The sequence below is a fragment of the Lathamus discolor genome, chromosome Z (assembly GCF_037157495.1).
Source record: "Lathamus discolor isolate bLatDis1 chromosome Z, bLatDis1.hap1, whole genome shotgun sequence".
In the NCBI taxonomy this organism is placed as follows: Eukaryota; Metazoa; Chordata; class Aves; order Psittaciformes; family Psittacidae; genus Lathamus; species Lathamus discolor.
This window is the reverse complement of record NC_088909.1, coordinates 56,729,257-56,746,481: the sequence shown is the minus strand read 5'-3', so window position 1 is coordinate 56,746,481 and position 17,225 is coordinate 56,729,257. Positions and strand designations below refer to the sequence as shown.

Sequence of the window (17,225 nt, the reverse complement as noted above, 5' to 3'; positions counted from 1 at the left end):
GCCAGATAGAAATGTTTTACTGCATAACTTGTAGATGTTAGCTTTGCTAACACTCTAAAATAAGGACAATGCAAATAAATTTATACTGTGAAGTGAGAAGGGTAGAAGAGGTTAGCTTTGATGCCATTTCAGAGAGAGTCAAAGGGCAGAAGGTAAGAGGAGCAACAGTGAGGCTGTAACAGACAAAACAAATCCCATGGCACAGGCAAGTGAAATCCATTAGAGAATGTGAAGGGCTAAGTTCTGCTCTACTTTACAAGCCTCCATACAGATGACACAGATGCAAGTGGCAGCAGAAGCAGAGCATGGCCCTGGGTGTCCAGCCGGGCTTGTGTCCTAATTGTGGTTGCAGAAGGCAGATCTCGATTGGCATTATAAAATAACACTCACAGAGCTAGCCCCCTTGGGGCTGCTGTGGAAAGGTCAAAGAGCAGGCTTTCAGACACAACAGGGAAACATATCCTCACAAAGAGCAGCAAAGATGATAGAAACACTTGAGTCTCAAGATATTCTCCCACCTTTTATCCAAAGATCACAGGCCTTCGAGAGGAGAAGCAATTTCACTGGCACTGGTTAATATTTCTGCTTAAAATATGTGCTCATGTGAAGAGTGGTATGACAATCATGCTCACTGATGTAACACCCTGTCGTCAGAGAAACTTCATGAGAAAAAATCTGTATGGCATGTGACCAAATTTCATATTATACTGGGTTTTTTTTCCTAAATTTCAAATTTTTATCATCTCTTCCTTTCTACAATGCACAGTAGGGAACTACAGCTGGGTTTAAAAATACATGCATTAAAAGAATACTCAAGTTGGCTTTTTTCTGTTATAGTATTTGGTTGGTTGGTTGGGGGGTTTTTGTTGGTTTTCTGTTTGTTTGTTTTATTTCAACCATGGCAATTGTCCTTTCCTCAAAACTTATTTTTCAAAACCATTCTAAAAATAAGTATAGCTTCTTAAGGGAAAAAAAAAGAATAAAATTGACTAAGCAATTGACCTTAAAAATCTTTTTTTTTCCCTACAGTTTTGATAAAGAAAACATCTATAATTGGCATATCTCATTAAAAAACTCAGTTATGCTGCAATGGTAATAAGTGGGTAGTGAAGTGAGACTAACATTTTAATTAAGCCCTTTTCATTTCTAGGCTGAATTTCTTTTTATTATGTGAACCCTTAAAGGTTACAGGAGCCTGTCCTATGGTCAAAAGCATCCTAAAAGCACCACTCCTCTGCCAAATCTCTCTCAACTACATGCCTACTGCTCTTGTTGAGAGCATTTTAACTCTTTTATCCAGTCTTTCTCTTTACATCTGCATCTAGCCAAAACATGTAATTTGTAACAACCCATTTCAAGGCCCTGGCTTCTTCAAGCTGGGAAAGTACATTATGACTGATCTTTTCAAGTACCCTCTTCAGGATAACAGCTATTAGGCAGGTAGTTACTGGAAACATAAGCAGCTTGGCCACCTGATCTGCATCTGCTCAGCAGCAGATAAACTGCTCTTCCAGCCACAGATACTGGGAGTGCTATAAAGGCATCAGAGCAGTCACATTTCACACTCAACATCCCACCTGACAGTGGCAGCCCCCAGGTGTTCAACAGGCACTATCAGGCTGCAGGATGATAAGCCTACCTACGGCTCCTTCTTAGCTGCTGGACAGAGAGGTAAAGACTCATGACCTAAATGCATCAGAGTACCCGTTCTTTCTGCTTCTGTCAGGTAAATTTATATCCCCACCATCGTGCTTTCTGACCAGATCACCAAGAAGTAAAACTTCTTGAAGAAGTCTCTAGATGTTAGCAGCTCTTCAATGTCAGACTGACCATCTGAGCAAGGTCGAAGTCTTTTCTTTTTGTGTCAGAGAAGCTGACTTGATTTAATTGTCTTTCTGTTATGAGACTTGAGAGACAAGGATAACAAAGCAGAGAGGAAGGTGACAGAAAAACATGTTGAGCATATACTGAGGTCTGACTCAAATCAGCCAAACCTACATTCAGCTGGAAGAGAAATGCCTGAATAGTGTTGACTACATGTCAGCTTGCATAGCAGAAGTGCTCATAAACAAACACAAGAACTGTGCTGTGAAACTGTTCCCTGGAAAACATCTGAAATCATGGCAAGACATTGCACTTACCTTTTTTTTAGGCATTAGCCATTTTTATGTTAAGGAAGATTAAACTTAAATGTGGGGGGGCTGGGGTTACAGCACTTGCAAATACAGTCTTAAGCATTGTTCCCACTGAACCAGTAGAAGCTCTTCCATTAAGTTCAAGAGAGTCAAAGATCTATCAAATTCTATGAAAAATACCACAACAGTAAGGGAAAGGTGGTCTGAAGAATATCTTGCAGCATAGCTTCTCCAAAATGTGAATGACTTGACATCAAAAGATTTAACATTTAACTTCAAATATGGATACTCACAGATTTCAGTTTGCAATTTATTTTTCGGTTCTATTTCATTTTCAGGGCTGTGAAAACAGCCAATGTGGGAGGTGAGATTTCATTAGCACAATGAAGATACCTAAAAAATTAACAATTTTTAAGAAGTAAAGCCATCAAAGAGAATTTGAGTGCCTGTGTTAGTTACTACTTAACCTGAACTAACCAGAAATGAGAGAAAAACTCAGTAACTTTTCTATTTGGTTTAATTTCACCCCACTCAATCCACCTAATGCTGTGTAGTACAGAAAACTTAGGCTACTTGCACAGGATTGTATTTCACCTTTCAAATAAGCCAGTCCTCTGCTATAAATCTGTATAACTCCACTGTTATGGACTGAAACAAATCTGACATCTGAAACAAATCAGGTTATTGACAACAGGTCAGTATCATGAACTGTATTTTCATGCACAGACTGAAAAAGAGAGGGGAAAAAAACATATGCTTCTCTGGAAGATACTTATAAAGCTTAGATACCTTTTTAGAGGATGTTCTGAGACAATACATACCTTATAGTGTTTAAAAGACCAGCAAATGAAACTCCCTAGCTGTTAGAGTTGCTGGAGGTCAAACCAAGAGCAGGTTTCAACTGCAGAAGCAGGGGAGAGCTAAAAGTGCTGTAGACACTCTCATATGAAGCTGCATGGCCTTAATCCTGCTGTAACAGCTCTGCAGTATAGGACTGGTTCAGAGATACAGCATTCTGTGTTAACAAATGCATGAATATACATCCCAGGACCAAATGGCGGATCCTATCTCCTGCTCAGCCTAGAAGGTACAAAGGAAATGGGCCAGCAACAGAGCCCAGCTCTCATTCCCTTAACGCTTGTCAACAACTGATGCTCACTGAACCACTACAATTTACACTACTTCTTTCTCTGCCTTCTCAACCTCCACTTTACATCATACATATCACTTGTTTTCTTCCCTCCCACTGAAAGTCCAGCTATACCCGTGGTAATTCATATTCATCATACAAATATCACACTGCACATACATTAAATGCAGAGTTTTGCACAGCTTTCAGGGTAACAGCTACACCCTCCCAGCACCGCAGCATTTGTTTGCAAGCTGTCACTGCTTGACTGTTCAGCTACTGTTTACAGCAAACTGATAAAACAGGGCATGAACTGCTTCTGCTACACTAATTCAAAGGGAGAGAGAAGTTCTGAAAATTAGTTTCTAATTCCCATCTGGCAGTCACCTGAACTGCAATATTTCCACTACCTCCTGTGCTGCACAACTCATCAGCAAAAGGCTTAAAAGCAAACAAAATTTTACAGTACCAGTCTTGACTCATTGACGTTTTGACCAAAATTTTGAATCTCTCACTGAGGCTGTTAAGGCTTAAAACAAACTCCAAACTGCAGTTAGTACAAAGAATGTCTTAACTAATACTTCAAGTAATCCCTGACATTCTGCAGTTACTGAGGAAGTTTAGTTCCTCCATCCGTCATCATCACAGGTAGATGGAATCAAAACTGTAAGAGACAAAATTAAATAAGGATTGAGAAGATCAGTATATTAATGAAGGCTAAGGCTGGACACCCGAGCAAGGTCAGAGAGCACCAGACTCCTTCGATAGCCAAGCTGGGACCAAACCTGAAAAGGACCTTTCTCTCGCCAGCCAGGCTTTGCCACTTGAATACATCTGAATAAACAAATCCAGAAGAGTTGTGTGACTGAGAGAGTCACACTGAAGTAGTCAGATAAAGCACAAAAAGTTTGTGGTTAAGGTACATGAAATGTTGTTGAGGAGAATGAAGGAAATGAACATGACTGCGTTGAGTCCCGAGACGGACACCTCACACATCTGTCTTCAGGCAAAGGGTATGAACAGAGAAGACAAAAAGGTTTTTCCTATTAGAAGAGGACTGAGGAGGTGACAATGGACAAAGCACCACATAAAGAAAACAAACTGGCCTGAGGTATCCTGACCTCCTATCATCTCCCTTTTCCCCTGCCTGAAGAGCCAGTCAATGCCCATCAAAACTCATTTAGGTAGTAACATTACCTCTTCATTGAGGCACAGAATGAAAAAATCTCAAAATGTTCTTTCTGTCCTGTGCTTTACTTGAAATGCTGAAGCTTCACTTGAAATGCTCAATGTGCTCTCTCTGTTCTGATTAACATAGCGTTTACTGCCTGACTCATTCCCCTCTCCTTGCACAACAATGTAGATTTTATTCCTGCCTTTCTATTCCCCCTGTTCTTTAAATGCGTTATAATAGGGATAAATACTTCTCCCTTCGGTGTGTGTTTTTTTGTTTTGGAGTTGGTTGTTTTTTTTTTTTTTTTTTTTTTTTGTTGGTTGATTTTTTGGTGGGTTTTTTTGTATTTTGATTTTGTTCTCCTTTTTTGGGGGGGGGGGGGGAGTGGGGGGTGGAGTTGGGGGTCTGAGGGTGTTTTTGTTTTGTTTGGGTTTTTTTAATTACCTACACCATTGACAGGCTTTTGCTGAAGATCACCCAGCTAAATGAAATTCCACATGCTTGTGCAGTAAGTATTTTGTTATGGTTATCTATCCCTACTTCAAATACCAAGGAAGAGAAATGGCAGTTAAAAAATTATTGCTTTCTATTGTTCCACAGCAAGATCTTTCTAATCGTTCCACATCACATCACTGCAAATAGTAAATGTGCTCTGCATGTGGTCTATGGCAAAATTTAATATGAAACCTGTATAATGGGATTTAAAGCTAAAAAGCTGTTTCGATAGCCCTCTATACCAGGGCAAACATCTTGGCAAACATGTTAGAATCAGGGATCAGCATGATCTCAGCAGGAATTTAGGAGCCAGACAAATATGTATCAAAGTACTAATGAAAAGTAGCCTCTACTCAGCAAATCATTCTGATCTTTTAACAATTACCATTTTTTAAGTCCTCCTGTCTTTCAAACTCATGTCACACTTTCAAGCATATTTTCATGCCCTATAAAAGGAGTAATGCAACCAAACATCTGCTTTCTGGTGCATGCATTTTAGATCTGTGAAGCCATTTCGCTGAGTTATTCAGCCAAGAACCCCATGAATAACTTCAGACCAGATTAAGTCATCTTCAAGGACTGTGAGATACATCTTATCAGACCAAACCTCTGACAGCAGCTGAAACTGTCTCTACTGTATAAATGAAACCAGGGAAGGAATTCTTCTTAAGATAAATGAAACTTTATCATTATAAAGGGATGGCAACATTAATAATTTAAAAAAGTGTTATGAAGATGTTAGTATCCCAAGAAGAAATGACTGAGGAAGACAGGGTTGTATGTTAGCCAAGATGAGTTCTGGCTAGCAAATGAAGAAATACAGAGAAAAAAAAAAAAACACTAGTCCTAAACCGCTAGTCAAGTACTTATTTCTAGTATAAAAAAATAATCTACAATACTTGAAAAAAATAGTAATTGCAAATTTGGTCAGAAATTCCCTTACTGGTAATGCTGAAATGAAGTCCACAGTAGAAAACTTTGGTCACTAGGTGTGTATCATCATCATCACTGCCATACTCTCCTAAGCAAAGTGGCATATTCTCTTCTACGGCTGTCAGTCTCTTTCCAATGCTGCCATCCACTACAGACCAGAGAGAAAGTGCTCTCCCAAGAGGGCACTGACATTGTGGCCTAACATCTTTAGTAACTACTATGAGTGTGGTGACAAGCAACGCATTTTCAAAGCAAGCCCAGTTTAACAGTGTAAGTTAGGGTAATGATTACCTGTGCATTGATGATATCCTGGACACAGATGAGTAATACAAATTTCAAAGTAAGTAAGTCGTGTGCTGAAGGAACAACATATTCCAACTTTTGTCTAACTCCAGATCACCAGGAATGGTACTAACATCTATTCCCAAGTTAACTCTGTCTAACCTGACATGGAACAGTTTACATTAACTATTAATTAATACTATCAATACTAATTATTTTCAAAGCCATCTCTTACCTGGCAATAATTAAAGTGGTTTTTGCACACTGAAAGAATGCTTATGGAACTGCTGGGTTGAAAGACATTACAGGATGAGCTCCGTCTTTAAATGGATCAGTTGATCTACTAGAAGCTTTGTTTTTCCTTTAAGCACCATAGTGGTGTTGATTTCAAAGACATGAGCATTTAATTGGATAAATAGACTCGCAGACTCATAGAACGGTTAGGACTGGAAAAGACTTTTAAGATCATCAAGTTCCAACCCCCCTGCCATGGGCAGGGATGATTCACCCTAGACCATGTCACCCAAGACTCTGTCCAACCTGGCCTTGAGCACTGCTGGGGACAGGGCATTCATATCTTCCTTGGGCAACCCATTCCAGTGCCTCACCACCCTCACAGTAAAGAACTTCCTCCTTATATGCAATCTTAACTTCCCCTGTTTGAGTTTTAACCCATTACCCTCTGTCCTATCACTACAGTCCCTGATGAAGAGTCACTCTGGTAACTTTGTAGGCCCCCTTCAGGTACTGGAAGGCTGCTATGAGGTCTCCACGCACCATTCTCCAGCCTGAACAACCCCAACTCTCTCAGTTTGCCTCCATATGGGAGGTGCTCCAGTCCCCTGATCATCTTCGTGGCCCGCCTCTGGACTTGTTCCAGCAGTTCCATGTCCTTTTTATGTTGAGGACACCAGAACTGCACACAATACTCCAAGTGAGGTCTCACAAGAGCAGAGCAGAGGGGCAGGATCACCTCCTTCAACCTGCTGGTCACGCTCCTTTTGATGCAGCCCAGGATAAGGTTGGCTTTCTGGGCTGCGAGCGCACACTGAATTCGGCTCATGTTCAGTTTCTCATCAACCAACACCCCTAAGTCCTTCTGCTCAGGGCTGCTCTGAATCTCTTCTCTGCCCAACCTGCAGCTGCACCTGGAATTGCTCCGACCCAGGTGTAGGACCTTGCACTTGGCTTGGCTGAACTTCATGAGGTTGGCACTGGCCCACCTCAGTGACTGCATATTAACTGCAGATCATTGTGTACTGGAAAAGACAAACTATCATGTCAGGAAATGCAGAGCTATCAGTATGGAAAAAAATGTCAGCAAGTTTATTTACCATTTCCTCAATATGTATTCCTATTTAGAGAATAAAGCCAGCAGGAGGACAAACAAGGTCAATAATATTTACTCATTTTTTTGTTATTCTAGACAGCGCCTCTTTCAAGTACTCTTTGTTTAGCCTGACATTTCTATTTCTTCCTGTAAATAGCTTACTCATGACTCTTGCGGTGATCAGAAATGACGTCTGATGTCATGCTTAGGTAGCAAGGTTGTTACAGGGTTGTTTGTTCTTAGGTGTTTTTTAAAGAACATCTAAATCTTTTAATTCAGGAGCTGTTACAGACTGGCAGGAAAATCTGTCATTGGTGGTCCCTCTTCTGTAGGGACAAACGCAGTCACTTCCTGGGGAATCACAAGCAATACTAAATAAGTGCAATCCATATAATCCACACCACTGCTGCTTTGTTGAGTGCCAGCTGTGCGCCTTTCCTTAAGGGAAATGGTGAATACAAAGGAAAGAGCATTGGAGGAGCTTGGAGACCTACTTTTGGCTAACAACTCCAGCAGGCGGTTTCAAAACTGAAGGGGTAAATAAATGAAATATTTTGTAGAAAACAGTTTATGGCTTTGGTCAACCTGAAACGATGTCCTTTGTATTTCCTAGCTTTCCTACCTTACCTCTTATTTCCATCACAGAACCACAAACTCAAAAAAGTCTCTATAAGAAACCAATTAACAAACACAGATGTGTACACAAACAGAACTAGTAGATAGGGGACCTTCACTGGATCCTTGATTTCTTTTTGTTACTTCAAACTCCACATCCATTTCTTACTCTACGTAGCAGAGTTAAAATTAGAATCTTTTCTTCCAATCTCAAGACATAAACACAACAGAGAAAAAACAGAAAACCACTCACACTCTCAATTAATAAACATGAAATATATTGGAATATAATATTAGATATAAATTAATATAATAATTGGATTAAACATAACTGGAATATAAAATATAATGGAAATAAATAAAAAAATAAATAAATATACCCCAAATCGTGGATCATTTTACGTTTGCAATTTTAAGCAAACTAAAACAAGCCCTCCACAAAAAACAGCTCTACAGAGAGAAAAATATAAATAAGTAAATTGTATGCATAACATTTTTGCTCAATGTTTTGGCCAAAACTTTTCAGAACTGAGTAATTTTTGGCAGAAAACTGTATGTTCCAGAATTTGATTTTGCTATGGAAACTGCCTGCATAAGTGAAACAAAGTCACAGACCAGCCATTTCTAGTCAAAATTTCCTCCACATTCATGCATATCACACAAGTGAGCGTTGGCATATAGTCCTTGAAGAGCTTCTCTTTAAAGACGATTTGTTGTAGCACATTGTTTTTCTGTCTGAACACCTGTGAATTAGTTATATTCTGCAACTGCCTTGCATAATGTTAGCTGATGCATGTCATACACAGTCCAATATCCCCTCAGTGAGCTGAACTCCGTGACAGCCTGTGGATGGGCCAAGTGCTGTTCTGCTTACATGAATTACATCTCTATGACAAATGGCAGCACAGATTAATGTGGCCTTATGATATCTCTGCATCACAACTTCTGTATAAAGCTCAAGATGAATATCACCAGACTTCGCATTTTCTTTCCTTTCAGTTGCCTCTGTCCTTATCTGATCTAAGATACCTGAAAACTTCCAAGTTGTTTCTTAGTCACTGGCTTCACAGCATGCATGAGAGCAGAAGCAGATGTACTGTGTGTGACAACCCCACATAAACAATGGCCTCTCTCCATTCACTGCTGTAGCAGTGCCTGAAATGACTATGTACTGACAATTTTTCTCTTGTCTTTTTGGCTGTCTCTCAGCAGCAGTATGGTTGCTACAACCCATGACGCACCTCCAGTTTTCTCAGTACTGCAGGCTGCTACAAACGGCTGACCTCTAATTTTCACTGACACACAAAACCAACATGCAACCACATACCTAGGACGCCACATTATGTCTATGTACTACGTCTGTGTTTGGAGTATACAGCCCCATAAAGCCAGCAAGTGGTAGGGTCTCAGAGAACGCCTCAGAAAGCTAGGTATTCCGTGAATGGCATTTTATTTTTCAGGTATTTTATTTGCTGAAAGACATTACCTGCTCCTAATGGCTTTCATGACTGATGAAATGTATTTTGAAACAACGTGCACTGGCTTCTCAAGATAACCCAGACTAATTTGGCTGAGTGATGCAAGGATGTGAAACTTTCATCAGTCTGTGGCTCACATTTGCACTGGGGAGACCTGAAATTCCCTTGACTCAGCCCAGTGTAAGAGGCATAATGCTGGAGACTGGTGCCTCCTGACTGACATGGCCATGCTCTTAAGAAACATACCACCTACTACCATTTATTTCTTAAGCTGGACACCTTTCTACCAGCAACTCAAATCCCTGAAGACTCTAGCTGCAAAGATGATCCACTGTCAACTAGTGTTTCACACGCAGTTCTTCAAAATTTGTTCCACTTTCAGCTTCTTAGGTTACAGTCAATGGTTCTGCAACCTCGCAAAGGTTTTGAGCAACCTCACATATCTCTAAGTCACACCAAAAAGCTGTGAATACACATCTCTTTAAGACACGTGTATTTTCCCTGCTCTGTTGCCAGCATTCACAGAACAGCGGCTGGTAAGACACCTCCCCAGCGTACCTCTCCATGCACACAGTCATGCTCAGAGCAACCAGTGGGCCAGTCCTGACATAGGAACAAATGGATATGGAGGCACTTGGCAGTATACCGGGGCCATCATCCTACGGCCCTGCATTTTGTAGGCTGTCCCGCCCTGCTTGTCCTCTGGTCTGCTTGTTGAGCCAGCACAGCACTTCACAAGCAAGGCCAAGGACACTCTGAGAGGCAGAAAAGAGTCTGAGCATTGGAGAGTGTGAGTTTGTACAGCAGATTTGCTCGGTGAGAAGGAAAATTCCTGCATCACGCTGTGGCTTCATTTATCTAAATGCAGCATTGCCATCAGAACTGTGCTATTCTGACAGGTTATTGAGCATGTTTCATTGCTATTACACGAAAGCTGTGAGCACAAGGGAGCATAATCTAGGTGTTTTAAGGAAGAAAAGGCAAGCTATTACAATGACTCTTCATTCTTCTAATACTTTTCCTTTCTCCCATAAATGGTTCTCATGGGATGCTCCAAAAAATCCCACCTGTGCTTTATGAAATTGTATTTTTCAAGTTTCTTGCTAAATATCTCAGTCGATTTAAAAAATAGCTAACACAAACTGAGTTTATTTTCAGTTCATGCATTATTAAGCACACCCCTCCATGGACAAGGAATGGAAGAAGGGCTGGAATAAGTAGAAAAATCAGTTACCATATAGGAGCTACCTGTAATTACTCAGCAAATACAATAAATTATTGTGCATGTGGAAATTAAATGTACTTCATTTTGTTGTCAGTGAGTATTTTACAAGCGTGGGTGACAAAAGCACACAGCAGAATATAAATGTGATACAATTGCCTTTTGCAGTATGTGTGTTTCCATCAAAGTTGGATTTTGTTCTCCTCCTCCTCTCCTCCTGATTGATTTAAACTGATGGATAGTGAAGCAGAATTCTGAAGTCACTGGTGTCTCAGCAAAGCAGTAAAAAGCAGCACAAGGAACATCTATGAAAATTCATGCTGAAATTCATGCTCCCATTTGAGTCACTGAAGAGGGCAGCTCTTCTCAGAGGGCCCAACTCCCAGCTTCTCTAGAAACCCATTAGCTTTGACAGACTCTAAGCAGGCATTCTGCTTAGAACTACTCAGATTATGCCAGGGACACCAGGCATGAGATTCAGACATGTTTCTTGAGACCCTCCATGGCAGGGGGATTGGAACTAGATGATCTTAATGTCCTTTCCAACCCTAACTATTCTATGATTTTATGGCTTATACAGCATCTGTCCTTACAAAGGCTTAGGAATGAGGCCTGGTTTTGCAATTCTGCAGTTTCAACTTCCATTTTAAAATCAGTTCTGCCTGCTGAGGTTGTAATAGTGGACTTACAGCTATTAAAAGACTCAGTGTCTCACAGACACTTGCCATGAAATTCTACAAACCCTCTCCATCATCAGTAGTAAGAGCCATTAACACTAAATGTTGCTCCTCCATAGGACAACTTTTCTGATTAAAGACTCAGCCTTCCACTTGCCAGAGCTCAGTAAACAGAAAATAGAAGTGAAAGGAGGGGTGCATTGTCAAGGCTATTTAAACAAATAGCTTAAAGGGGTAGAGGTTGTGTGGCAATGTAACCACCATATATTGTCATGAATAAAACACCCTTAAAACAAGAAAAGCAGAACCCTCTCTCCAAATGCAACTGATGTCCAAGCCTGTAGGTAACTTTAAACCTCTATCTGGTAGAAGCACGCCTTTACATTTATGCTGGTCCTCAGATCCCTAGAGGGCATGGTAAATCAATGATCAGCACATATGTGCACGTGAATATGCCTTGAAGCTAATTCTCATTCCAGTTACAATACAAGAATAATGCAGCATGAATCCTTCAGAAAAACAGACCGAATCACTGTCTTATACGTATGAGTCCATTCTGTCCCCACTTGTCCATCTGTGGCCACCCCTTTCCGACTAATTACATCCTCAATCACTCCTGTATGATTATCACTGTAACCAGAAAGGATAGCAGCTGCACGAGACACACCAGACACTGTCATGGGATGTCCTGTGCCCTGCACCCGCAAAGTTTGACATTTTTAAATAAAACATAAAAACCCACTTGGGTAAGGAAAGCTATACTGTATTTCAACAGGATGGACAGACTGTGATCCACTTGCACATTAGGGAAAAAAAAAAAGGTAGCACAGCAAAGATTACTATATGAATGACAATACCCTCCATTCCCTACAACTGTGTGGAATTGCCCCCATCACTGTTACAGGTGATTCAGGCAGTTACTGCATATTAGGAGATCTGACTGGTCAGTGCTGTTCTGACAAGTGTACAGGCTACCAATGCAGCAGGTTTTCCAAAAAGGGAGTAAACAGGTGAATGTTAACCTGATATCTAACAACTCAGCTAATGATTACTCAGAACAGCCACTGATTCTGTAGCCTCCATTTTTCAATCTTTGTCCATGCAATCCAACAGACAATGATGGTAGCACTATTTTAACAAAAGCGTGAGATTTTCAGAATCAAGACATGCATCATGAACAATAATCACAACTGTGCTCAGCTGCTGCCAAGCAAGCATTTCTGAAAAGCATCACTGAAAAGCAGATTTCACCCTGGATATGCAAACCCATGAAACAATGCCTAAATAGGTAAGAGAGGATATGTGAACAAGCTGCAGCACCAATTTTGCACACTAGCAGCAATAAACATGTTGTTTGTGAAGTTTTGTGTTTATGTCCCATTCAAGCACTTACCTATTAAAAACCCCAAGAGCTCTGGGTGTACTTCAGAGAGGAACTGGATTTGCAGACAGATGTCTGCACCTACTCTTTTCTGTCTGTGATCAGATAAAAAAACAATAAAGTCCAAAAAGAAAGAAAACATGACCTGTGAAGACCACAGGGCTAAGTCTGCAGAACTCAATGTAACATCAAGCCAGGCTATCTGAAGAGCATGGATTTCCTCCAGACGTGGAAAATTCAAAGCACAGAGCACCTCATACCCCCAGTTAGAGCCACAGCAGACACTACGCAGCAAGTTCTGGAGAACTAACCTCCCGGCTGCCAACCAACTTACAAAACAAAACTGAACATGGACATCTCACCTAGGAAAGAATGCACTAAAAACCCAGCAAAGGCTTCAAGACTTAAGCTGTCATAAGCAGGGGTGCCCTCACTTCCTAAGAAATAACCACTTCGATTTCAGACTCTCAGAAGGAGATGGCACAGCTCGTTTTAGCACCCTTGTGTGGCAATTCATGGAGAACTGACCATGTATCACAGATTTGTTCGGCATACACCAGTTCAGACAGAAGAGAGAGGCTCACAAAGGCTTCTGGCATCAGTTCTACAGAATCTGCCTTTGTTCTACCTTTCTTTTCAGGAAACAATGACAGGGGGAAATAACCTCGAAGACAGATCTTACTCTTGAAGAGTCACTAACTTAAAAATTAGTCTTTCACCATAACTTCAACAGTACAAATAGGCCAACATTAGTGAATAAAAAAAAATGTTTCTTTCACATATTGACGATATGTAGCCATTTCCCATTAGAGAAGTTTGCGTATCTTGAGGGCCTAGTTCCATGACCAGTGACAATTCCACAATAAAATTTCAAAGTGATATTTACAATAGGTCCTCCTGAACACAACTGGAAAAACACAGTTTTTCCACACTCTTGTATTATCTACAGAACTGCCAGGTATTTATATTTGTGGCTGCAGAAACAATATATTAAGAGGAAAAATTAGAGCATTGGAAAGTAGGCTAACTGGTTCAACATACTGTCTGATGAAATAACAATTATGGAAATGTTTTCCAATTTAAAAAAAAATCCCTCAAAATCACAAAATGCATGTAGACTCCTGCCCTTGAACAAAGAGGCAGGGACGAGTGAGCATATTAAAAAACTTAAAAGTTTTCATGACGCTCAAAGCTGTCAAAGAAAATTAAGGTAAAATATTTAAAAAAAAAAAATCTATGATGCAATTGCAAATTCAAAGATCTGCTTCTGCCACTGAAAACTCTTAATTCAGCCAAAATAAATCTCCAATTACAGACCCAGTAAAATGTTCTGTAACAGAGCAGATGTACTTGCATGGCTGAGAAATTCAGGATATGGCTCCCCACGAGCTCCTTCTCTTCTCTGACATCTCATCAACTATGAGGGGGAGAGGAGAAGGAAGGAACAAAAAAAACCCAAGGTGTGTTGAAACAGGTTAATAATCACTAACAACTGGCACAGTTTTCCTCAGTAAGTCTACATATTCACACCTACCACAAAAGGAGAAATAGCCCTGCATATCAACCTTACTGATACATGAGGGTTTAGCACGTTTCTCAGCATCACTGGTTTTCCACCTAGAGTGAGCATAAAGCAACATGAAATATGGCACAAGAGACCTAGCAATGAAAGTTGAGGAAAAGGAATACCAAATAAATAAGGGGAGGCAGTAGGGGGCTGTTGCCATAGCTCCCAGTAGTTGACAGATCCTCAGTTGATGTAAATTTTGTCCTTTTTCCTACCCTGTGTCAAGCCTCAAAAGCAGGTTCTCCTCCTGTACAGTACATTCAGACTTACCTATGGACAAATGCAAGATTTCCCCTGAGGTCTTACCCATCTTCATTTTCAGAAATAGAACCCAAAAAATCACACCTGAAAGTAGTGATTTGACTTAAATTAAATAGAGGTCCAAAGCAATGTCCTTGGTCTAAACTGGATCTTGGCAGTTCAACTGCTGAGGGCAATCACACTGAGTAGCCTCTGCCTCAGAGGTAACCCCTTCTGCAATAGCTCCTCTGGAAACCCTTTTTCCCAAGTCAAGCACAAGAGCCATCGTACAAAACTGAAATGTTTAAAAAAACAACTCCTTCCTTGTGTCCAAGTAGAAACAGGCAGAAATCTGAGCACAGAGCCAGACCTCTGCTTTTCTACACCATACCCATCTCATTTGCAATTGGGAGGATGTCACCTTAAGTCCCTGCTCTGTCCCAGGGTGTCTTCATGCCTCCACAAAGACCACATCATGTGCAGCACAAGCACTGTTACCATTACCCGTTTATTTCTTAAGTACTACCCAAGAGGGATCAAGAGAAGCACTGTACAACCTCAGGTGTCAGATAGGAAATCTCATCTCGCTCCCTGCAAGCATTAAGTGACAGCCGATCAAAATGCCCGCATTTTTTCCTTTGGGTACCATCTAGGTTTTCTGGAGATGCAAAACGACTCGGGGGCTCTCAGAACGCCCAAGCCGCACACGGACATTGTGCGGACAGTGTCATTCCTACAGCCCTGCTCCGAAGCGTCTTTCCCCTGCACGCAGTGCGTCCATCACGCCCCGCCGCAGCCCCCAGCCTTCTCCCGATCCACCCGCCACCCCGCAGCACTGCGAGAGGCCGGGAGGGAGGCAGGGAGGGCACCCCTGCAGCACAGCGGCAGACACGCGGTGTCCCCCCGCACCGACCCCCGCCTGTCCGCGCCGTGGGCTGCTCACGGGTGGCACCGCGCTGTTCCTACACGCCGCACTAAGACTGCACACGCGGTTCCACCACCGGCAGGGCCGCCGGTACCGCGGTGAACCGCTGCAGCGCGCTGGGCTGGGGACAGCCTTCGCTGCCCCGGGTCCCCTGCTAAGGCCCCGGCGAGGTGCCCGCCTTTGCAGGGCGCAGGGGCGGCGGCAAGGGTCTCTCCCACGCCGGAGAAGGTTCTCGCGTGGAAGGGGCGGCCCAGCGCCTTCTCCCGAGCCAGGTACCGCACCGACAGAGACCGCGGCCCCAGCGGCGCTCCCAGACCCCCCGGCGATGATGAAGGTGCCGAGGACGAGCCCGCAAATGCCTCCAGCGCCCCAGCCCGTCCCGGTAGCAGCAGGGCGGGCAGCGGAGCATCAGCCGCTCCAGCTCCCGCAGACTCCCCGAGTTCCTCCCGGCAGCGAGCTCCTCCCGGCTCCTCGCCGCCCGCCCCGGCCCCCCGCCCTCCGCCGAGCCCCCGGGCAGCCCCCGCTCGTCCCCCCGCCCTCGCCCGATCCGGCTCACCCCGCTGTGCAGCGCGGCAGCCCCGCTACGGGCGGCTGTCTCCATGCGGGCGGGCGGGCAGCACCCGCCGGCCAGGCATCGTGGTCCGCTCTCCCGACTCGGTGCGGTGGAAGGTGGGGGAGGGGGGCGGGCGGCGAACGCCCTCCCCGTCCGGTTCCTTCTTCTCTGTTCTTTTCGCCCCCCTCCGCCCCCTTTTTCTCCCTAACGACGTCCGGAGAACTACCACCGCAGCTCCTTGCCCATCGCCCTCCTCTCCTCCTCTGCCTCCCTGTGCGCCGGACCCGGCTTCCAGTCCCCCGCCCGGCTGCGGAGCGGAGGGAGGGGACAAGGGCGGGCGAAGGGGAGGGGAGGGAGCGGGATCCCCCCTGGACACCGCCGCGGTTCTCCCCGTCGGGCCCCTGCGCCCTCCTTTGTGCCTGAGGTCCTCGGGGCTTCCCCGGCTACCACCGTTGTAGTCGCGGGGCGGGGAGCACCGCGACACCTTTCCAGCGCCGGGACATTCTGCCTGTAATTCGGCAATTGCCAGGCAGAGGCTGGAGGCGGCTCAGCAGCTTCCTCCTGCTATCCTTTCTACGGCCCCTGCTGGGGCGAGCATACACCTCCAGCGTCACCACGGGCTGGGCTGCTCACGCCCCAAGAAAAGGGAGGTAGGAAGAAGAATGAACCCGGGGAGGAAAGTGACCACACAGAAAGATGAGCTCTGGGTGATCCCAAACAGCCCTGGTGCCCCTACAACCCAGAACAACCCCAGGATGCTCTGGGTTAGAGGCCCCTCACGAGCTAGAGCACAGGGCACGGCCATGGTGGCAGGGTGGCACCCAGGCTCTGGTGCTGGCCCTGGTGCAGCTGTTGAGTCTCTCCCGTGGCCACTGGCTTCCTATGCAGGCACCAAGGACAGTGCTGCGCAGCGTGGTGGTGGTCCCAGCTTCTGGGCTGCTCCCAGCCTGAGGTGCCTAACATGACCGTACTCCCCACGTGCGCTTTTTAGCTCATCGAGAACTCTATGGGAGTGAGCAGCTTGTGCTCACTCTGCGTTAGGCTCCAGGTTGTCCCCAAGTCACAGCTGGGTTATTAGAAGTGAGAATG

At 43.8% G+C, this 17,225-nt stretch overlaps 1 protein-coding gene across 1 annotated transcript in view; it reads right to left on the bottom strand.

Moving 5' to 3' along the window:
* PLPPR1 (phospholipid phosphatase related 1) overlaps positions 1-16,648 on the bottom strand; it is a 135,477-nt gene extending 118,829 nt beyond the window's left edge. Inside the window, exon 1 of the mRNA XM_065663054.1 lies at positions 16,140-16,648. The gene's annotated coding sequence lies outside the window, so the exon portion shown is untranslated. The remainder of the gene's footprint in view (positions 1-16,139) is intronic.
* Positions 16,649-17,225: the final 577 nt, after the last annotated feature.